At 41.5% G+C, this 24197-nt stretch overlaps 1 long non-coding RNA gene across 1 annotated transcript in view; it reads left to right on the top strand.

Annotated features, from left to right (window-relative positions):
* Positions 1–23850, top strand: part of LOC147583138 (uncharacterized) — a 64057-nt gene extending 40207 nt beyond the window's left edge. Inside the window, exons 2-3 of the long non-coding RNA XR_015242884.1 lie at positions 4941–5038; positions 23004–23850. This is a non-coding gene — a long non-coding RNA (uncharacterized LOC147583138). The remainder of the gene's footprint in view (positions 1–4940; positions 5039–23003) is intronic.
* The last annotated feature ends 347 nt before the right edge of the window (positions 23851–24197 follow it).

Here is a 24197-nt window from a genome sequence, read left to right as displayed (position 1 = left end):
GGCACATGTTGTGTTCCTGGCACCAAAAAAGTTTGGAAAAATTAAAGGGGAAAAGCCATTTGCTCATGGCACACTGCCCAGGAGGATTAATCCAATCCCTCAGAGAGAGCTCTTCCTAAACAACTTGTAATTAATCTGGGGAACTCATGGCCACAGGAGTTTATGAGGCCAAATTCCTCAGTAGGTTTCGAAAAAGGGAGTTGTTGTCCATGTGTAAGAGTAGTGTCTTTCCTCAGATAAGCTAGCAGTAAGTCTGCAGGAGCTGTCAGTGTGTCCGCTGGGCTGGAGAGGAAATGCAGTCCTGGGGAAGAATAAAGGTAGTGCTCGCGTTCATCATCACAGTAGCTAAGTTTTGGCGAGTAGTTGTTATGTGCTTGACTTCCTGAGCTAAGCACTCTCTTTGCATCTGCTCCTGTAATTCTCACAAGCAGCAGATACTGGTGCCATCCCTATTTGATAGAAGAGGGTAAAGGAGCCCAGAGGCATTAAATAATGTGTCTGTGTTCACACAGCCAGGGCGTGTGGAGCTAAAATCTCAACTAAGGCACAACATCTCTGGATCAGCTCTTAATAGCTGGGTCTTAGTTCCTTCACCACCATGGGTTGGAGTGGCCTTATCGAGGCCACGCACGTCTTTTCCCTGTAACTTAGTGCCATGTGTTAGGGTGCTGGATTTGGAAAGTGCATTTGGTCTTTAGTAGCATGACCCTACAGCAAGTCATTTAATCTGTGAGTCTGCATCCTCATCTGATAAGGTAGGGCATAATAATACCTCTCTTACCTATTTTGGGTGGTTAAATGTAATGATGTATCGAAATATACACAAAATATACACTTTTGTGATAAACACGAAAGTGCTAGTCAGCTGTCAGGCTTTGTTATGAGATTATCTACAGTCATGATAAAATGAGAGCATTAGATCCAGGCTGTTCAACAGGTTTTTCTGCCGTGATGAAAATAGTCTATCTGTGCAGTCCAATATGCTAGTCACCAGCCACATGTGGCTATTAACGCCTTTGAAATGTGAGACCGAGGAACTACATTTTAAATTTCACTTAACTAATTTAAATTTAAACAGCAATGTGTGGTTAGTTGCTACTGTAGTGGGCAGCACAGGAGATGGTTTCAGCTGGAAGCCCACTTAATCCAACACCTTTGTTTCATAGATGAGGAGACTGTGGTCCAGTCCGTAAAGGGGCAGGAACTTGCCTAAAGTCACACAGTGAGTTAGCAGACAAGAGGCCCAGAACCATGTCTCCTAACACCCTGATAGTCTCCACTTTTAAAAAAAGTCTGAATATCGTTGATTGAGACCAGGAGATCAGGAAAGAGGATTGATCGTCATCAACCTGAAGCCCGTGTGAAATAAGCAGCTAGTGAAATACTAGGAAGACTAGTTTTGAGGGCTCCCTGAGGTCAGAGAGAGCGCTAAGACAGGGTGCCCACACCCACTTGTGTGAAACAGCGTGTGACTGTCTACCCTGGGAACCTAACTCGGGGCTGCCTTCACCAAGTATAATTCTGACTCCTTAGAGCCAGCAGACAGGAAATGCTCTTTGCGCTCGAAGCCCATCCTGACAGTGACGGAGACGCCTCTGGCTTGGTCCATCTCGCCGAGGAGTGGCTTTGCCAGTAACGGAGGGCTCGGGGCTCCTGTGGACTGTAACGGTATATCTGTGGAAAGAAAGAAAAGGCCTGTGGTGAGCCTGCAACCCCAGTGCCAAATCACAATGCATAATTGGCCCTGATTTTTTCCATATGTATCAACAAAAACAGCGTTGCTTTCATGAGAGATGAAAGCGACCCTTTTCTTTGGTCATATTTCCTCTTTGTGTATAGTTCCCAGGTCTCCACTGGGTTCATCATTCTCTGTGTAAAGCAAACCTAAAAGAGAAAAAATCAGAAATTAGGGATATGGAAGGACTTATGGAGAAAATACCTTTCTTTATGTTTTCTATGGCAAAGAGGCTGTTTTCTTCCTTTTCTTAGCCAAAATGAAATTAATTTGTCAGAGTTTTGGTAAAATCATACTCTCGGTGTAGTGAAAGCATGTAAGTGCTTAAGAGCAGGGGATCAACGGATATGTGTGAACTATCTCTCTTAAAGGACACTTATTCATTCATTCAGCACTCCTTTTGTGTTAATCTGCTCAGGCTTCCACAACAAAATGCCACAGGCTGGGAGGCTTAAGCAACAGAATTTTTTTTTCTCACAGTTGTGGAGGCTGGATGTCCAAGATCAAGATGCCATCAAGCTTGGTTTCTCCCCAAGTCTCTCTCCCTGGCTTGCAGATGACTGCCTTCTCTCTGTGTTCTCACATGGCCTTTGCTCTGTAACAATGGTATCTCTTCCTCTCCTTATAAGCACACCAGTCCTATTGGTTTAGGACTCACCCTGTGACCTCATTTAACCTTTTTTAAAAAAATGTTTATTTTTGACGGGGGAGCAGAAGAATGGGGGGCGGGGGTGGCCGAAAGACAGAGAATCCCAAGCAAGCTCCATGCTGTCACCCTGTCAGCACAGGGCCCGACCTGGAGCTCAATCTCACGAACTGTGAGATTATGACCTGAGGTCGAAATCAAGAGTCAGACACCTAATCAGCTGAGCCACCCCAGTGACCCTGAACTCATTTAACCTTAACTGCATCTTTAAAGGCTCCATCTCCAAATACAGTCACATTAGGGTTCAAGGGTACAGCATATAAACTTTGAAGGGACACAGTTCAGTCCTTGACACGTTTACTGAATACTGTTGTGCTGGGTACTGGAGATACAGAAAAAAATTATATAACAAGCTGGACTCTGGGAAGCTGGGAGTCATATAGACTTGTAAAAAAAACTCATGAAACATGATACGCAATTTGTATACACCAAGTCATCAAGGGAGAAATTCTACTTTGTTTCGGTGAATGGAAGAGGAGAAGAAGCCTTCAAAGACAAGAAGCAGAGTGAAGTGAGTTTTGAAGGAGAGCCTGGCATAGGCAGGATGACAGGGAAAAGAATAAAGAGTATGGGTAAAATAAGCCAAATCTCTCTCCTGTCCTCTGGAAGCTTCTAAAAATACTCTCTCAACTTCAAAGGCCTAAACTTCTATAATTAGGGATAATTTCTTTCATTAAGGCATTCCTTCTTGAGAAAAAACAAAAACAAAAACAAAACTGTATTGGTTGGAATGATCTCGGTTACAAACAGCATAAAACCGTGATACAAGGTGGCTTGAACAGTAGGGACATGAGTTATTTTGCATGAGCAGAAAAGATCAGTGGAGGGATGTCTTCCAGACATAGTTTGATCACTAACTGAAGTGTGGCATGAAGGACTCAGGCTTTTTCTGTCTCTCCAAATTGCCTTCCTTACCACTGACCTTTGCCACAGGCGGGATCTTCTCCTGGTTATAATGGCTGCCAGTGGAAATTGGGTTTATGTGATTACTTATTCGCACCCTGCAGGAGAGAAAAAGAAAACCTTGCCCCCAGTCATTGGTGTGCTGGTGTTGGCTTGTACGCGCTTGTGAGTACCAATTGCCAAATTTTTAGGAATTTTGCATGCTAGTTGTTAAACATAGTTGTTACTAAAAGTTAAATTATATAAATGTAAAATGAAATGAATTATATAAAAAAACAAAGATAATAAAGAGTCAAGGCTCATCACTTCCTAATTATTTTGCTACTTTCACTATTACCTATGCCCTTGACATGGTTTACATCTATCCTACCTGTATGAGGGTGACGGAAGGTAGCGATGTACCATTGTACTTCCTCTCCAACCCCCCATCAGTGGCTTGAAATTAGCCATGGTGGGAGTATTTACAGCTCAGAAATTGGCAAATGCTATAAATCAGGTCGTGATTTATTATGTTTTGGTTGTCTACTAAGAAAGTGATGGAGAAAGGCAAACAATGAAGATGAAACTTTAAACAGTGTTGTTCTAAAGCTGTTACATTGTGAATAGTACAAAAACTCCAGGGCTATTCTTCCAGTGTTATCTGATTCAGCAAAGAAGTCATTCACATCATGCACAAATGAGTGGAGTTCTGACTATGTTTCTTCATCGTCTTGTTAACATATACGAAAGCAGCCAACACTCATGTCAGTATTACACTCGCTCACCTGTTCGTTGTAAACATAGGTTGGTTATAGACGTAAGAATGGCAAGGCCGATTAAAATATTTTCTAAAAATCAATTGGCTGTGTAGAATTGAAACTAAAGAGCAATGCATGTTTTATGTTTGTGTGTGTGCCTATTGGCTTCCACACATCCATTAGATGAGTAAATACTTGTAATAAATGTATATAGGTATACATATAGGTATATATACATACAGGTCTCTAGGCATAGGTGTCTACATGTATGTATGAATACACTTTTCTTTGAACAGCCTATTGTTAACATTCATTAGTACTACTCTCCAGTCCTTTAGTTTGCTTGGGCCAATATAGTTTCCATGTGCACCCCGAAACCTGTATTGCCATGTATTAATTACCCTTTATGTCTGGGAATAGGTGGTTTTCTGAAGTAAACAGAAGGTTTGCTAGGAAAAAAGAAGTGGAAGATAGATTTTGGACAGGCAACCAAAAGTACCATCAGCAAACATGACACATTAATATAATGTCAGTCGTCATAGTGTGAATTAATGAATGACACCTTTTCCAGTAGAATAGGTGTATCAGAGCATGTTGTATAGAACTATTGGCAATTTGTGCTGTTTAATTCTTTGTTGCAGGTCCTATACATTATTGGATGTTTAGTAGCATCTCTGACCTCTACTCACTAAATGCTAGTACCCTACCTCCAGTTGTGACAACCAAAAAATGTTTCCAGGCATTGCCAAAGATCTGCTGGGGAGCAAAATAGACCCTGGTTGAGGACTGGTGGCTTAACCCCAAGACTTACTGGTTCCAAACCTGAAAGTTTTTCGTTTCCTATTCCATTCTCTCTAAGGTAAAGCTGTCTGCAATTGAATGTTAAGTTGACGGTTCAAAGACAGCACCAGAAGATGAGGCACATTCCTGAGAGCTGGAACCCTGGGCTCCATAAAAGTAAGTCTGGGGGCAAACCTTCTGGGCTTAGGAGAGAGGGTTGTTCCACTTGGGGAAGTCAAAGACTCCAGATGCTAACCTCTTCTCAACTTGGCAGATTTCACTATGCCTTTTCCCACCTTTGGAACTCAAAGGATATGAAGCTCTTGACATGAAGATCTATATGTAAAGATCTTTAAAAGGCCTTGGTACATTTTTGGAAACCTTAAGAAGATTTTTACATGGAGTTAGAAGGAGCATTTCATTTTGCTTGCACTTGGGTTCCAGAAGCATCAACCTTTCAGACCATAGCAATGATGTACATTCCAAAGGAAGCAAACAAAGGCTTCTGAGTGATTTGCAAACTGTCCAAAGTCTGGGAAATGTCCTCATGCCAGTCTATTGACATTTGTGTAAAATAAGCTTACCCTCTCCTCAAGAAAGCCCTCCTTAGACCTGCTTCCCCTTCCATCTGGTCTTCATCTTTCCTTAATTGCTAAAGATCTCAAAGGATTAGTCTTCATTTGCTGTCACAATTTGTTCTTCTGTTAATTTCTTGGGTTCTGTCTGCAAATACCAACAGTGATGTTCTGATGTGTTCAGTCACCTCCTCCCAAACATCATAATTCTGTTTGACTTTTAGGACAGCTTTTGATTCTGCTGGCCATCCTCTCTCTCCCATACGTCTTTTGCCATCTGTTAGTTCCATAATGCCATGATATTCCTCCTACCCTCCTGTTGAATTCTTCACTGGTTCTCTTTTCTCTGTGTGCTGCTTATGTTGACATGTCCTTCCCAAGTTTCTGTGTGTTCCTGTTCTCTCCTTTCCTCTCTCTTTGGTCCATCATCTTCTTATCACCTCTCAACTCCAGGAGAATGGCCCCCAAGTCTACGTGTCCAGTTGAGATGTCTCTCTTTGGCTCCAGAGACGATGAATCTATTCGTCTTCACATGTATGCGCCACAGGGTCTCAAAAACAACACGTCATTCCTTACCTTTTTGCCTAGCTTGTCTTCTTCTCATCCCTATCTCAGTAAAATTGGTTTCCTTTATGTCTCCCAGGCTAGAGAGCCTAAAGACACCTTGAATTAAACTTCCCATGTCAATGAATCCCATGGTGCCATCAGTCTCTGAATCCTGTGCATTTCACTTCCATCATTTCCCTGGTGTGCATTCCACCCTTCCTGCTCTTACCACTCTAGACCACAGGTTGGTGACCTTTTTCTTAAGACCACTTTTTCTTAAAAGAGCTAGATAATAAATATTTTGGGCTTTGTAAGTCATACTGTCTTTATTGCAACTATTTAACTCTGTCCTTGTACCGTGAAAGCAGCCATAGATAATATGTGAATGGGAAGGTAGGCATGACTGTTTCAATAAAGTTTTAGTTACAAAAATGGACTGTTGGTCCCAAATAGCCCATGGGACAGTTTGCTATCTCCTGACTTAGAGGGTTATCACTCACTTAGTTTATCTAATTATTCTAGGAGCTGATCTCCCTGGTCCAGTTTCATTTCCCTCTAACCAATTATTTTTATCTTGCTGTCCAAAGTAAATATTTGTTGATGAGTTCATCTTCCTAAAATGCAGGTTTGATTAGACACATCAGACATTAAGACACTAGATAACTTAACTTTCTTTGAATATGCCACACACTCAAGCTCTGTAATTCTCCCTTAAGTGTGTTTCCTACCCTGGAGTGCTCTTCTCTGTTTCTAAATCCTTATAATTGCCAATGCATTAGACTTAGCTACAAGTTACTTCTTCTAAGGTGCCCTCAATACCTCCATTCCCAACTCAGAACTCTTCTTTCTCCAATACCGTCAATAATATACCACTCTCACAGCGATATCACCTTACAAGTCTCATAGTAAAGTTACTTCTACCTATGTTTGTCTACCTCCCTCGATCAAAAGGACAGAAAGTGTCTTTTTAAAAGATCATTTTTACTCCCCAACATATTACTCTGTTCAAGTAGACTAGTTTCGCTACTTACACACTCTCCAATCTCAGATACAAAATATATACAGGTTTCCAACCTACAGATGCAAAAAAGTTACATTCCAGAGCCAAAGCAAGTCCATTCCACCCACCACCACCAATCTCAACCACTGCCTCTTCACCAGCCATAGTTTACATACTGAGTCTACGATTAGTGTTTAGGTTTGTTTTTAAAAAAAAAAACTTTTAAATGCTTATTTTTGAGAGAGAGAGAGAGAGAGAGAGAGAGAGAGAGAGAGAGAGAGAGAGAGAATGAGAGGGGGAGGGGCACAGAGAGAGGGAGACACAGAATCCAAAGTAGGCTCCAGGCTCTGAGCTGTCAGCACAGAGGTGGATGCGGGGCTCAAACTCACGAACTGGGAGATCATGACCTGAGCCAAAGGCAGACACTTAACCGATTGAGCCACCCAGACGCCCCAGTGTTTAGGTTTTTTTATTTTTTTATTTTTTTAATTTTTTTTTAATTTTTTTTCAACGTTTTTATTTATTTTGGGGACAGAGAGAGACAGAGCATGAACCGGGGAGGGGCAGAGAGAGAGGGAGACACAGAATCGGAAACAGGCTCCAGGCTCTGAGCCATCAGCCCAGAGCCCGACGCGGGGCTCGAACTCACGGACCGCGAGATCGTGACCCGGCTGAAGTCGGACGCTTAACCGACTGCGCCACCCAGGCGCCCCTAGGTTTTTTTAAATTAAAAAAAAAAAAACATGAAATTATATTGCAAAAATGAATATGTTGGAAGGTCTAGGGAAATGAGGCTATGATGGAAATAAAAAGAAAAATTTATTAAAAAATGAAAATGGCAGGAAAATGGAGAGTGCTGAATTCATGGATTGAATCATTTGTCTATAAACATAATTTTAAAGGACCAAGAGTGAAGCAGATAATGTGTGAAGAGTACAAAGTCAAGTGATGCCAATGCAATTAACCAAAAGCAGTAATAGGGGAAGGTATATACTGAAAAAAATGGAAACATATTTGAGGGTTTATCTAGAGCTGGCACTATTCAGTGTGATAATTATTAACTACAGCATGGCTGTTTAAGTTTGAAAAATTGAAATTAAATAAAATTTAAAATGCTGTTCCTCAGGGTCATTAGCCATATCTCAAATGTTCCCAGCCACTTATGACCACCATTTTGAACAGTGCAGGCATAGAACTTTACTATCAACACAGAAAGTTCTATTGAATAGTGCTGGTCTAGGATCAGCAAATTAAAGTACCTCTTAGCTGGAAGTTGAGTGAAAAAAGGGTGGGGCTTTGAGAAGGTAAAGGCCAAACACAGTAAATGGGCTGGTGGTGAAAATTCTTTCAAAAGCGACATCTGGTTCCACAGAGTTGAGTCCTACTGGAATCTGCTCAGTGTCCATGTGAAATGAGAGATAATCAGCCCTGAATTGATGACCTCAGAAATTCAATAGTTCTCTATATTGTTGAGAGCGTCAAAGCATTACCAATGTTATTTGCTTTCCTCAATGCAGTTTGAAATGTATATTTTAGGAAGGGATGCTCTGCAATACTATTTGCCAAACTGTGGGTCAAAATCAATTAGTGGGTCATGAGTCATTTAGAAGGATACAAGCAGACCTTTCTTAATGAAATAGAACAGACTGGGAAATATCAGGCATGTTGCACGCTGTAAGGGCAAATGGTGTTTTGTGAGACTTTTGTTTCAGTAATATTTGTATTTTTTAGTGTGAGTCGGGCCCCCAAAGTTCGCAAGCCAGTGCTTTTCAGAACATAGATTAGCAAGGGAGGAAAAAGTATGTTTAGACAGACCCATGCTTCGTGTAGGGCCTGTTGTGTGAAGAATACAGGCTTGGACCCCTCTCAGTTACTTGGGCTTATGAAAAAGTCACACCTAGAAAACAGCCTGGTAGAATCCAACTGGTTTATTCTTTCCTTTCACTTCTGGAAATGGGTAGATTGTTACCAATACCTACATTATCCCAGAAGAAAGATTTTTTTTTTCCTACCATAAGAGGTAGCTAGCTGCTGAGCTGGCCTGCCAGAAGTGGACTGACCCCATGAGTCAGGGTTAGCTACTTAGAAAGTGGGTGTAACCTGGGCAAGACCAGAAAGTCCGAGATATGTTCCCTAGCCACACAGCTCAACAGTTACCTTCCTACTTGGCAAAAACAAAAGCTCTATTAAATTTTGAAAGAAGAGAATAATGCTTGTCTTATTCACATATTAATATGATTTATTTAAAAACCCTGATCCTGTTGCCTCAGAACGACTTATAATATTCTGTTTATCTCTTGGAACGTTGACAATGAGAGTTCAGATTTCTCCCTCTGGCCTTCTAAATGATCTCTTTCGGAGCTGGTGGGAGCCCAGCGTACTTGCTACCCTATACATTACATAGTAACATGGAAACCTTGATTGCTGACTTAGGCCAATTTAATTAAAAATTAAAAGGAAAAAAAAAAAACCCTAGCTTAGTGAAAATTCCTATGGATGGCCACCCAAATTTGCAGAAAGCCTGCAAACTTGATTAGTCACTTGAAAAATTGCATTGATTACTTATAATTGTCATTAAAAGTTCAGTTTCAAAATTCTTTCCTCAGGTTAAACATCAAATCAGTTCTGACTGAAATATATACATCTCCTTGTTCTAAATTATCTACATTTTCATAGGCAAGAACTTTTTGCTTCGATGGGGGTAGATATTAACTAAAATTTTGGAAGTAAATTTTCTCAGGGCATTTGGGTGGATGAGATATTCCCAAATTCTTTGCCCCTGAATTTTTACTATACGTACATGTATGTTTTTAAATGTTTAACAGAACTGACTTCAGAATGTTTCTATATATCCTCACTTAACTCTTTAGTTTTCTCTATGAGACACTGTATTATTAGCAGGACTCAGCTGCCAACTACATGCATTATTCACAGATCACATCGATCACAAAGTCATATCTCTTAATGGATTTAGACTCCGGGCCCTATATTCTGAAGACCATCTCCATGAGCACCTCAAGTTCAACATGTCCAAATCTGAGCTCATCATTCTTCTGCCTCTAAGCTTATCACCTCCAGCTGTATTCCCTGTCTTGGGGAATGGTATCACATTTGCCTCATTTTTTTTTTTTAATTGTTTTTAAAATATAATTTATTGTCAAATTGGCTTACATACAATACCTAATGCTCATCCCAACAAGTGCCCTCCTCAATGCCATCACCCATTTTCCCCGCTCCCCCAACCCCCCACCCACCCTCATTTGTTCTCTGTATTTAAGAGTCTGTCATGGTTTGCCTCCCTCCCTCTCTGTAACTATTTTTCCCCCTTTCCTTCCCCCATGGTCTTCTGTTAGGTTTCTCAAGAGCCACATATGAGTGAAAACATATGGTATCAGTCTTTCTCTGACTGACTTATTTCACTTGGCATAAGTTCCATCCATGTTGCTGCAAATGGTATGATTTCATTCTTTCTCATTGCCGAGTAGTATTCCATTGTATATATAAACCACATCTTCTTTATCCATTCATCAGTTGATGGACATTTAGGCTCTTTCCATAATTTGGCTATTGTTTTTTTTTTTTTTAATTTTTTTTTCAACATTTATTTATTTTTGGGACAGAGAAAGACAGAGCATGAACGGGGGAGGGGCAGAGAGAGAGGGAGACACAGAATCGGAAACAGGCTCCAGGCTCTGAGCCATCAGCCCAGAGCCTGACGCGGGGCTCGAACTCCCGGACCGCGAGATCGTGACCTGGCTGAAGTCGGAGGCTTAACCGACTGCGCCACCCAGTCGTCCCATAATTTGGCTATTGTTGAAAGTGCTGCTATAAACACTGGGGTACATGTGCCCCTATGCATCAGCACTTCTGTATCCCTTGGGTGAATTCCTAGTAGTGCTATTGCTGGGTCGTAGAGTAGTTCTATTTTTAATTTTGTGAGAAACCTCCAAACTGTTTTCCAGAGCTTGCCTCATTTCTTAAACTAGCAGTCTTGAAGTGGTCTTGAAGATTTCCAAGTCACCAGCCCCTCATTAATTAAAAACATTAATAATTTTAATGAAAAAACATTAGGGTTTTATCAGTTCTTCCTCAGAAATGCCTCTTATGTCTCAGACTTCCCTGGCAGGCCTGAGGCAGGCTCACTGTCTCTCACCTAAATTACAGCTACAGCCTCTTAGCAGGCCTCCCTCTCCATTCCAGTTCCTCATCCATGCTTCCTCTGTGTTCTCTTTCTAAAAAACAAACAAACATACTCCTGACACTCCACTGCATGACTCTCCCCTGTAGGATACTCTCTGTTTTCTGCTGTTGCCCACAGGTTGAGACCAAACTCCCATGAAAGGCAAAGTATCCTCTATAATTGGCCTCTTGCTCTCTGCCACCTCTCCTCTCCCTCTGCCCCTCCCAAATGTGGTGCTTCAGCCACACTGAATTTCCCTCCACTCTTCAGATGAAAGGTGTTTTCCTATTCTCTGCCTTCATAATTCCTCTTTTCCTAGAATGCTCATATCCTAGCTCCCCAGAAAGGTACCTTTCATCCTTCAACACTAAACTCAAATGCTACCTCCTATAGGAACTTATTGTAATTACTCCATAAATGTTGTTAGTTTATTGGTCCCTCTTTTTTCCGTTTCTCTATTATAACACTTTTCACATTGTATCACAATTATCTGCTAACGTGTATGGACTATTCTTTAAAAAATATTTTTTTTAATGTTTTATTTATTCTTGAGAGAGAGAGAGAGAGACAGAGACAGAGCATGAGCAGGGGAGGAACAGAGCAAGAGAGGGACACAGAATCCGAATCAGGCTCCAGGCTCCGAGCCGTCAGCACAGAGCCCGATGTGGGGCTCGAGCTCACAGACCATGAGATCGTGACCTGAGCTGAAGTCAGACGCTCAACCGACTGAGCCACCCAGGCACCCCAAGGACTATTCTTAAATGTTTCCGGATCTTCCCAAATCTAACTGTAAGGTAGAATTGCCCTTCCTGGTTTCCTTGTGGTTGGGTGAGACCAATGACTAGTTCTGGACAATGAATTGAGAGTGGAAGAGAGGAGTGTCATTTCTGGAATGGACCATTTCATTGCTTCTGCAAGTCTCATCAGACATTTTTCTTCTAGCATATTGACTGGCAATGTTAAAGATGGTGACTGCTTCATCAACCAAGGCAAGTGCTGACCCACAATGGGCATGTAACATAAGTGAGAATCTTTGCTAATTTTGGCCAGTGAGATATTAGGGTTGTTTGTTTCTGCAGCATAAGCTGGCTAATCTTTCCTGCTACCGTGTGTCATCCCTATGGGACAGTGAACTCATCGGGCCTCAGTGTATTATCTAGGCATTCCTATTGTCTTGCAAGTGCATAGTAGTTGTTCAATGAAATGTTAATTGAATGAAGGCATACATAAATAAGGTATTTAAATCCCAGAGATAAATAGAAAGTCATTAATAAAAATATAGAATTTCCACCCCTGTTAAAAAAATAATGGCCACTCGAGAAATGTACTTAAATGCAATTCAAAACCGCTCTCTTTGATAACAGTTTTCATTAAGTTTCCTATACAGTTTTGTATTCTGGCTCTGGACTCTACACTGCAATGAGGCGAATGTTTGTTAAAGAAACGGCATATGAATAACATGTTTCATTTGTAACTCTCTGTATGGTTGGGTGCTTGGTCCTAATGGACCGTCAGTGCTTTTTAGAAAACAGCCCTCAGTAATGTGCACATTGCCTTGATTAGTTGAGCTCCCAGACTGGCCTGAATGCTGTGGAGATCCAGTAACCGCCTTCAGATGTCTGTCTCGTCATCCCCACAGAAGTTAAGGGACTAGATGTTTTGAAGCAACCAGTTACTGATATTTGCATTTTTTCAGTGATGGAAAATGACAAGCCACTGCCCGTGAGCCAGCTGTGTGTTTGCCTTTGTAAGTGACCAAAACTTTGTGTCAAAGCCCCACACACAAGCTAATCACTTGCACTTGGAGCCGCTTCCTCTGTCTTCTGGCAGAAGCTCAACATTAGGAAATTGTGACTAATGGCAAGGGGAAAGAACCCTGGGAGGCTTATCTAGCAGGGGAGAGCTTCAAGGAGATCTTTATAGGAGCCAGAGAAAAGTAAAAGATGGCTTGATTAACCAAGATAAGATAGGAAAGAGCAAAGTGGACAATCTTTCGAAAGGGGACAAGCATAGACACAAGGGACTCCTGAAACGAGTCATGGTTATTATTAGCATCAGGGTTATTATTTTATTGCATTGGAGCATGCACACTTTATGATTCTCCAAACCTGTAATCCAGGCTTCCAAAGCCTTTGCAAGCTATGAAACTTGTCTCAGTATGACCTCTTTCCGTAGACTAAGAAGGGGCAAGAGAAGCAGGGCACTTAATAGAAGAGGATTTGGTCTTGAAATCACACCCATCTGGCTGGAGGTCAAATCCCACAGCTACCACCTACTAACTGTGTGATGTTAGGCAAGGCACGTCTCCTTATTATACCTCAATTTCTTCATCTATAAAACGCTGTGTTTATGACGCCAGAGTGTTGTGAAGATTCAATGAGGTTATGCATGTAAAACCTTTACTTTTATTAAGCTTATAGTAAATGCTCCAATAAGTGTTAGTAGTCGTCCAGTTCTGAAATAGCTTTGGGAAGTCCATTTCTTACAAATGCTCCTTATAATGATCAGAGTGGAGAGCTTTATGTGACAGGGATGAGGACCAGAAAGGTGAGGCATTGGAGGTGAAAGATCCTTTTTGGACAACTCATGCTTCTAGTTTCCTACGAGGAAACTGTCCTGTTGTCCCCGCAGCAGGCAGTAGTAGCTCAGAATTGCAAGCCTCCCACTGACGGTAACAGCCTGGTAATCGAACAAAGCCCCACAGTCTTTGCCTTCACAAAGCAGAGGCCCGGGAGTTGCTGTTTTTTCAAAGGCTGTGTTTGAGCTTTGTCAGCTGGCTGGGCTGAAGTTTATCCTGTGTCCACTTCCCTTATCAGCCGCCCATGGCAGGCACACGTTTCTTTGCTCAGTGAATGGCAGGACTTTAGGACTCCCTGTTGACAGAGGCAATCCATCTTTCTCCTGCTGCCATCTTGAAATAACTTTGGAGCAGCTTGTCCAAGGAAATGAAGCAGCCATGACGACTAGGAAGTTTTCTCAGGAATGAGGAGCACTTACTCCTAACGGCCTTTTTCCGTACAGAAACTCTGATGAGGCTATATTAAAGAGGTGCCCAAAACATCTGAGCTCATTTACGGGGCGAGCGGGAGGCATTTTCATAGGACAGGCCAGAGTACCTGACTCATAAACCATCTTCACACAGTGTCTTTAAAGGAGGTTTGGTGAGGAGGAGACAAAATCTGACAAAGTCAAGACTGACAAAGTCAAGACACTCTGCATCCCTCTCAGCCTCTTGGAGCTACTTATTGCTCAGGTCACACACTGTCACCAGAGCAGAGGCAGGGCTACCTGCTGTCCCTAGAATGTGCCTCTGGCACTGCCCCCACCTCAGAACCCCCATGACCCCAGCACCTGCCAGGTGTTTGGCAAGTGTTGTGCTATCCGGTCCTTCCCATGTGATTGGCCCTAGGCTTTGATTATTGTTTTCCTTTGACAACAGAAAACAAGGGGGTGGAGACATCCCTTATCATCTTTAGTTTTCCCTCCTGTACAGATGGATTGTACTCTGTATTAAAGATCTCAGGCTCATAAGAAACCAAGTTATCCTAAAGACTGATTAGGGTGAAAACCAGCATCCCTGTTTTTCTCTTCTTCCCTACAAAGTCAGAAAGTCAGGTTAGGGGACTCCCTTGTGAAAAACAGTCCGTGTAGTTTGGCCACAAGGAAGGTTGTAGGGTGGAAGTTTAGTCTGGTCAAAGCAGGTATGTGAGAAGTTCCAAACTGGTTTTAAAGTCCAACTTGGGCAGGCTCATCTCATTACACAACTCCAGGGGGCATTGTTCACGTCACAGACTATGTGAATGGCACCCTCTGGAGCTGTGTAGTTTACAACCTGCAAGGCAGGTTGCAGCAACCTGAACTTGAGCCTCCGTTCCCACATGACCAATGAATCTTAGCCTCATGTTAGGTTCCGTGTGCTGTTGTGTCAATACACTAGTTGGTGGTTGCAAGTCACTGCCGTCTAATAATAAAGTACAAACATTTTCAAACATGTTCCTTCTTTGTTATGAGTTAAAGAAAGCCAAGATCATCATTGCTAGTTCGCTGTTACTGTGAGTGAGCTTTGCTGGTTTTGCTTTCCTTATTCCAACATATACACACCTGAGAGAGATAGAGATAGAGATAGAGATAGGGATAGAGATAGGGATAGGGATAGAGACAGAGACAGAGACAGAGACAGAGATAGAGATAGAGACAGAGAAAGTGATGGAGGTATAGTTCCCAGAATGTGAATTGGGTATAACTGAACATTGCAATCACTTATCTTAGTGTGCCAGGGATATGAAAGTCATTGGCCATGTGTGTTTTGATAGAAACAGAGTCAAAGGTCTCCAGAAAAGACCAGGAGCTCTTGGGGGTAAGGACTATATCTTGGGCATCTTTTGTCTTAAAGTTAACAAACTGCCTGGCACAGATTAAATGGTCAGTGGACACTGAATTTAAATATTTATCACCAATACTCCTGGCCCCACCTTGCCTTTGGAGGCTAGTGACTCTAGCTCCCGTACTTGAAAGACAGAGATTGTGAAGCACCCAACCCATTCCTTATCCTTTGCTTTGGATTGGATTTCTCTGCTTTGTACTTAGTGAGCAGCATTTTTAAAAGAATACTTTCAAAGAGTGGTGATAACCTTGCTAGATTTGGCAAAATAGTTTATTCCCTGCTTTTTCTCATGACATTATAATCAATCTTCATTTTTTGTTTAGTTATAAATATGCCTCTCAGGAATGTAGGATATATTTGGAGAGAAGCAAGTGGTAGGCTTGGCACGGATTCCTTTTTTTTTTTTGAAATGGGAAAATCAAAGCTGTTAATTCGGACTTATATCAGAGGTGGAATAATAAAGGCAGTTTTCTCTACCTAAGCGGTTTTGTGAAACCAGCCCCATCTTGGCTTAAAAATCACATTAAGCCTCTGGCAGTGCTAGAATTTACAGGGTCCTTGGAGATCACCTCATACAGCCTTCCCTTCACAATGAAGGTCCTGGGAGCGCAAGTGAAATTGATCCTTGAGGAAAATTAATTTAGGCAAAAATTATCTGCCTTCTGCAATGTGGGATAGTAGAAGTGTGGCTGGGCCTGTGAGCTGACAAGTTGGTGGTCACATCTTGACTCTTCTGCTTGCTGTTTGAGTTCTGGCAAATTCCTGAACTCCATTCTTCTCATATATTAAGTGGGGTACAGTCCTTCCCGGTCTGGGGTGGGGGGTGTAAGGAGAATTAGAGGAGTGTGTCTTTCACTATGCTGGCCACAAGAAAGTACTCTCTACAAGTATATCTAAGGCTATTCCTCACCCCTGATGAAATCAATAACTCTATATTCTCCGTAAGAATCTTTCTTGCATAGCCAAAAATTGGCAAAGCTCTTTCCCTATCACTGCTACCTATGTACTTGTGGAAAAACTTTCTGGACTTGCTTAGGGACTGACCAAAATCCAAAACACTGACAACACCAAATGCTTTTGAGGATGTGAAACAACAGGAATTCTCATTCATGGTTTGTGAGAACACAAAATCGAACAGCCACTAAGGAAGGCAGTTTGGCAGTTTCTTGCCAAACTAAACATATTCTTACCATACAATCCAGCAGTTGCATGTGTTGGTATTTCCTAAAATGAATAGAAAATCTATGTCCACACAAAAACCTGCACATAGATGTTTATAGCAGCTTTATTCGTAATTGCTAAAGCTTGGAAGCAACCAAGATGTCCTTCAGTAGGTGAATGGAAAAATGAACTGTGGTACATCCAGGCATAGAATAGCATTCAGCACTTGGAAAGAAATGAGCTATCAAGTCTTGAAAAGACATAGAGGAATCTTAAATGCATATTTCTAAGTGAAAGGAGTCCATCTGAAAAGGCTACATACTGTATTATTTCATTTATATGCCATTCTGAAAAAGGAAAATCTATGGAGACAGTGAAAAGATCAGTGGTTGCCAGGGGCTGGTGGGAAGGGAGAGATGAATAGTGGGAGCACAGAAGATTTTTAGGGCAGTGAAAGCAATCTGTATGTGCTCTAATGGTGATGTGTGTCATTGTACGTTTGTCAAAACCCAGAGCATGTACGTCAAGAGTAAACCCTAATGTAAACTATGAATTTGGGGTAATGAGGATGTGTCAGTGTAGGCTCATCAATTGAACGAATGTACCACTCTGGTGGGAGATATTAATAGAAGGGGAGACTGTGCATATGTGGGGGCAGGGGAGAGTACATGGGAACTCTCTACTTTCTGCTTGATCTTTCTGTGAATCTAAAACTCCTCTAAAAAATAAAATCTACGGGGCGCCTGGGTGGCGCAGTCGGTTAAGCGTCCGACTTCAGCCAGGTCACGATCTCGCGGTCCGTGAGTTCGAGCCCCGCGTCGGGCTCTGGGCTGATGGCTCAGAGCCTGGAGCCTGTTTCCGATTCTGTGTCTCCCTCTCTCTCTGCCCCTCGCCCGTTCATGCTCTGTCTCTCTCTGTCCCAAAAATAAATAAACGTTGAAAAAAAAAATTTAAAAAAAATAAAAAATAAAAAAATAAATAAATAAAATAAAAAATAAAATCTACTTCTTATAAAGTCTAAAATTCCAATTTTTTTTCTAATTCAAATTGCCCTGTCTCCTAATAATTGCCTTAGAGATTTGCAGCTTTTTGATACGAAACGGGTGGATGCCATATATCACTTGATAATAATTCTCACCTTTCATATCCATGGTACCGTAGATCCTTCCCCTCTGGCAAACCTTAGATGAGATTGGCCTTGAAGATAGTTGGTTTGTAGCCTGTGGGTAAGACAGACGTCATAGTGAATGAAAAGAAGTCCCCATCTGTGGTACATAGTTTGTACTAAGGTGGAAATGCCAAATACAGAAAAGTCTTAACCATCAGAGCATTTTCCACCAAAGGCTTGCATCCAGGTGGGCCTGTTGACTTGTTCCCCAATTTTGTCCTGTGGTTGTTTGGAATCCTCTATTTGAGTCAACCATTATGAAGAGCTTCATCTGGGCCTTTGAGGATGAAGTCACTGCACCCTAAAATCCTTGGCGGAGTAAGTCAGGCTATAAATGCATCTCTATTTGAACACACATTTCACTAGCTCTTCTTGCTCATTTTCTTAGGCTGTTCTCATTACTACCTAGAAAAATTGAGTTGCCACAAGTTCACTCAAGGCCTGCGGGGAGCTGTAAGGGTACTAGGACTCTGCATGGGACCCTATAAGACTTGGTCATTTGTTTCTTATACCTGCCTCTTTCCACACCCAAGAGCTCTCCCCTGAGCACCACGATGGTCGGGACAGGGCAGGATTAGGTAGGAGAGGGTATGCCCCTGTGTCCCCTCCTGTCCTGTTGAATAAGGACACTCAGTTCCTGGGGCATTCCTTACCAAGTGATGAAATCATAGCAATCAGGAAGGAAAGATAGTGTTGACACCACCATGGCCCCATTTTTATTCTCATGAGTGCTCCATGTGTTCTTGTGGAGGATTTTTCATACTGAGTACGTCCAAGAAAAAATTCTTGCATTTGCATCCTTAGTCAGTGGGCATTTAAATGCTCTCAGAGCCTTCCCCTAGAATTTGGGTCCTCAGTGGGAGAAATAGTGCATCAGGTACAAGAATCCTTTCTTTTCTATCTCCTTTGCATTCACTCAATAACGTGAAACCTTATGAACCCAGATGCTTCCCTAACAGTTAAAGCTTTAGAAGCATCACTAATATCCTCTCCTCTAAATGCCTGATGCCCAGTTGGCTTGGTGTCACTGTAAGGGAACTGGGTTTTCCAGAGAGATTTGTCCTGCCTTCATTTTGAATGCACTAAGAAAATGGGACCTATATAAAAATGAAAGCAGCCCCTTTTCCACAGGAAATCAGGTCTTCTGAAATTTGAGTGTCTTCGTTTGTGTTGGCGTTGAGTTTTGGGTGAAGGTTCAGCTAGATTTTTGTTTTCCTTAAAACGTTCCTATCCATAGATATACTGGCTAGTGAAGCCGAGTCATGTGATCCAAGTTGGCAGATGTTTTGCTTAAGTCACTGGAGTTTGGCATGAATAAAGATTGAACAAGGATTTAGGATTAACTTCCTTGGTCCCAAAAGATGAACTAAGTTTTTGAGACCCTTGTTTAAGGGATTAGCATCCAAATTGCCATCCACCATCTGGGTATTTGACAAAAAAAAGTTTGGAGTTTTTTTGTTTTGTTTTGTTTTGTTTTTTCTAGTTCTCCCTTTGGTCCACTTCTAAACCCACATAAAAGCAGTTTGGGACTGGTCAGAGCCCCACAGAAAGAAATAGGAGACTGCGATTTTTGGATAAACGTTTTTCCTTTTTATGGAGATAATTTGCAATAATACTGACTTTCAGCATAGACTCCATAGCCTTTATCTTGATCAGAAAACATTTTGAATAGGGTGATGGGGAGGGGGTGAGCTCATTGCCTGCAGTGACTCCCGCACAGGGACCCTGAATAAGACATTCATTGGCGGAAAAGCAGTGGTAACCGAAAAGGGTTGGGGGGAAGGGTGGAGAGAAGGCTGAGTAGGGCTGGGGTTCCTTCCTCCTCAGGGGAGCTATTTTTTGCTTTACATGCAAAGAATTGCTTTGTACAGCCAAGTTGGTCCTGATCTTGTTTACATAAAAGAAATCGAACATTTATTTTGTGCCGGGTAATTTTTTTCTTCTTTTGCCAGTCAGAGGGTCCTAGGCAAATCAATAAACAAAGACCCTGCTCTGTTTTCACTTTGTGGCTGGGGGTTTAGAGGGGGTAACCCTTGAGTGACTGGATTAGCTACTTCTGTGGGTACTGAGTCTTTGGGCCTTGGTTGGGTGGGTTGTCAATGACACACTGGCCCTGCTGGGAACCTGGAACCCCACAAGACAGTGGGGGGACCTCTGGATTCTTGGGTTCTGTGACAGATGGCAAAAGTGACAGAAAGAAGAAAATTCCCTCTTTGGCCTCAGCAGAAACCAGCTGAAGCCCCGAAGTGCATGACTTGGTTACTCTAATCTTTGCCCAGTCAACAGCCAGCATTGGTGTTGGGCATTAAATCAAACCAAATGCCTTTAAAAACTATAACTCTGAAATTTGGCTCTGCAAATATGGAATTCCATAGAGAGGCTCCATGCTGAGAGGAAAAAATATTTTTTTTTTCCTAAATTTACCTGCCATGAACTTGGACTGACCCTTTGTTCTCTTGTTTTGGGACAACATGAAAAAAGGAAAAAATGTATTTGTTGTAAAAGCATTCCCTTAACCAATGTTCAACTGGCTAGCTTTCCCCCTTTTAAAGTGCACAACAGTGAATTTTTATGGTGGTTCATCATCTATAAATCCTAACCATTTAATTTCTTCTTTAATTTCTGTTAGCTTTGGTTGAAGCAGCATGGTTGAGGAGGGGAGAATAAGAGCTTTGGAATTAGACCCGGACTTGGATATTCATTTCATCTCTTACTAGTAGGTTGACCTGCAAGAAGCCATACAACCTCCCTAGGCCCCATTTTTCCTCTTTGTAAAATAGGAGTGATGAGACTTAACTTAGAGATAATATTTATAAAGAGCTTAGCATACCATAGGCTCCCACTAAATGGTACTCATTATTGGTTTCATTCTTCAGACTTGGGAGTTTGTACAAGAGGGCCTGTGTCGTTAACTGGTTGTGGGGACTCTTCACTCTTCCTAGTGGCCCTAGAATAGCTTTTAGTGGTATGATCAGTAACATGTCAGTCATACACAATAATGTATTTGTGTGTATGTATGTGTGTGTGTGTACAATTATATTAAACATGCCCCACAGAAAGCCTGCACTAATGAAAATAAATTAAATTAAGCAGTCTTTGCTTTTTGCCAAATATATATTGTTACCCAAACTGGACATAGCTCATTACCTTGAGTATACACATGTTTGAGCAAAGATAAAATAGTAGACACGATTTTGAATTGGTCAAGAAGCCTATGAGTCTAAGTTCAGCCACTTACTAGCTGTATGTATTTGAGTAAATTATCCAACTACTTAACCAGATGGAAAATTCTGTGGAGTGCTAATTAAAATTAATAGCTACAGTGTTCTGAACTTTTCACATATATCAAACTCTTTTAACAATTACCTAAACACAATTTCATGGGCTAGGTATTATTCTCAGCCCCATTTTACAGCTGGGATCCCTGAAGCTCAGAGGGATTAAGTATTTTGCCCAAGATCACACAGATGAAACCTGGTAGAGCTAAGATTTGAACACAGACAGCTTGACTTTAGAGTCCATTATTTTAGCCACTGTATTATTCCCCCTCCAGTAGTGATGAAACGGTCTGTGGACAATAGATATGAGTGTGAGTCCCAGCTACATCCTTTCCATCTATGTGATCTGTGTGAAATTTCTACCTAGAACTCTAAGGCTGAGCTCAGATAATGGGATCATGGCAACTTGAGTGTAATAAAATGACATGATAAAAACTATGTGAAAGGACCAAGTTAGAGTGAAGTTGTGTCATGAAAGAATTAGAATATGGAAGTCATTGCCAAGGGCAAAAATCATGCAGAGTCAAGATTACCCTTGAAAATCCCTTGAATTGCTCACCATGTTCTATGTACATATCTGTGCACACAGCCTGTTACAACAATGATAAACCATGAGGTGAGGGTTCTCTACAGATTGCGCTGAGCAGTCCACACATTCTGTCCCCATGACAATCCTATTTAAATTGATATTTTTCTTTCTTGCTGGCTGCGTAGACGTGAAGTCATGTTCTCAAATACAAATGATGGGGCTCAAATGAGCTGTGCAAATTTTGGATGAATTAGAGCCACTCTTCGCTGGTGGGAGCATTCTAGCATTTTCTACCCTCATAATTGTTACAAGGATCAAATGAGGTGACTTAAAACCTGCATTTGTGCATTTGTGTTCACCTTAAGTCATCATTAGATAATGTTTGGCAATATTTGCTTACACTCACAACCATCCTACCCACTGGTTTGCTTATTTGCTGCTTTGTTTTACCTGCTTCCTCTTCTGACTCTAGTTTTCCTTCTGTCCTGTAAATAAAGTATTCAACAAGATTTAGGGACGCTCCGTGAATATTCCCTCTTCTGCAACGTGGTTTTCAGCTCTCACATCCTATCAAACTTACCGCTTATTCCGTTCAACGTCATACATGTATCAAGGGTTTCCTGTGTACCAGGTTCTCTGTTTTCTGCAATTCTCACTCTCAGGAAGGATCTATAATCACCTTCAGAACATTTCCACATAGAAGTCACACCATCTCTTGATCTCAGCCTGTTTAAACCTGAGCTGGGCATCTCCCTTGCCTTTTAGGAGCTATTTCCTGACTTCGTGGTTTCTGTTGGTGGCAGCGGCTTCTCCCTGTCAGAGGAGCCTGACAGATCAGCAATCTTGCAAGAGCCTCCTTTCTCTCTCCTCACACCTGCAGAGAGGCCCCAGGTCCCGACTTCTGTGATCCTTTTATTCCTTTTGCCTTGAAACCAGTGCAGGAGCAACCCCCCCTCCGCCACCTCCCCACTGCGCCCCCCCCCCCCCCCCCCCGTCAGTCTCTTGCATCCTGTGTCTCTCCAGTTTCATTAGTGTATGTGCATTTGTGAGACTAACTTTTCTTAAAAGTGCTTTGTACTGCTTCTAAGAGAAATCTAAATGCCGTCTGGCCACAGCCTAATGATGCAGTATCATCCGTCTCTCTGCTTCTACAGGATTCTACAGGAATACTTTCCATCAGTCGCGCAGGTGTGTTTGTTACCGTTTCCCCAGATACTCAGCATTTCTGTTCCTGAATACTCTGTCTTTATTAAGAAGATGGCAGCTCTCCACAAAATTAATCTACAGTAGTACCCTCTTATCTGTGTTTCACTTTCCATAGTTTCAGTTTCCCACCATCAACTGCGGTCCCAGAAGCAGATGATCCTCCTTCTGATGAATCATCAGACAGTCAGTCACCGAACTTATGCCACGATACCTACATCATCCGCCCAGCTTCACCTCATCTCGTAGGCATTTTATCAGCTTACCTCATGGCAAGAAGGGTGAGTACAGTACTATAAGACATATTGAGAGGGAGAGAAGCAGCATTTTCACATAACCTTTATTATAGCATATTGTTATAACTGTTCTATCTTATTAGTTATTGCTGTTCATCTCGTACTGTGCCAAATTCACAAATGTAACTCATCAAAGGTCTGTATGTATAGGAAAAAGCAGTATACATAGGGCTCATCACTATCCATGGGTTCAGGCACCCACTAGGGGTTTGGAACATATCCACCTCAGATGAGGGGACAATTGAAATGCAAATAGATTTGGTTTTGTAACTTCTAAAGTTTATCTGCAAGCATAGGTGCACATGAATAACAAAAACATATGTAAAAGGAAGAAATTGGAGGGGAACCTTACAGTGAAAGGTAGTAAATTGAAACATAAAGTTGCATTCAAATAAACATGCAGAACCTGAAACAGAATAGATGGAATAACTAAATGGACCCCCAAAGCAAGGATATGTCTATTTTCTGTACCTGGGGGAAAAAACCGAGCATTTAAAAATAATGTGAATGAAGGATTATCCAATAAATGATGCTAGAATAATTTTTACTTAAAAAAGCAAGTTAATCCTTTACCTCTCACCATACACTGAAAGAAATCCCAGGAAGATCAAAAATCAAAAAGATAAGCATACCATAAAAGCACTAGAGGAAACCTTAGTTAACTATTCATGTAATCTGGGTATGTGGTGGGTCTTTTCAGGCATTACCCCAAGACAGAAACCATGAAAAATGTTTAGATATGGAACTACATGAATATAAAATTATGCATAAAAAGTTATCATAAACAAAATGAAAAGCAAATAGTAAAACTGAGAAAAATATTTATAACATATCAGACAAATAGGAAATTACTATCTTCAATATGTAAAGAATCATCACAAGTTTATAAGAAAAAAATAAACACTATAATAGAAATAAAGGGGCAAAGGCTATTAATAGGCAGTTCACAGTGAAGAAATAGAAATGGCAATACAAATATGAAAATGTATTTAATATTCCTTATAATCAAAGAAGTG

This window comes from Puma concolor, chromosome A2, assembly GCF_028749965.1.
Source record: "Puma concolor isolate L17-30 chromosome A2, mPumCon1.1.hap2, whole genome shotgun sequence".
Lineage (NCBI taxonomy): Eukaryota > Metazoa > Chordata > Mammalia > Carnivora > Felidae > Puma > Puma concolor.
This window is presented reverse-complemented; position numbering and strand designations above follow the sequence as displayed.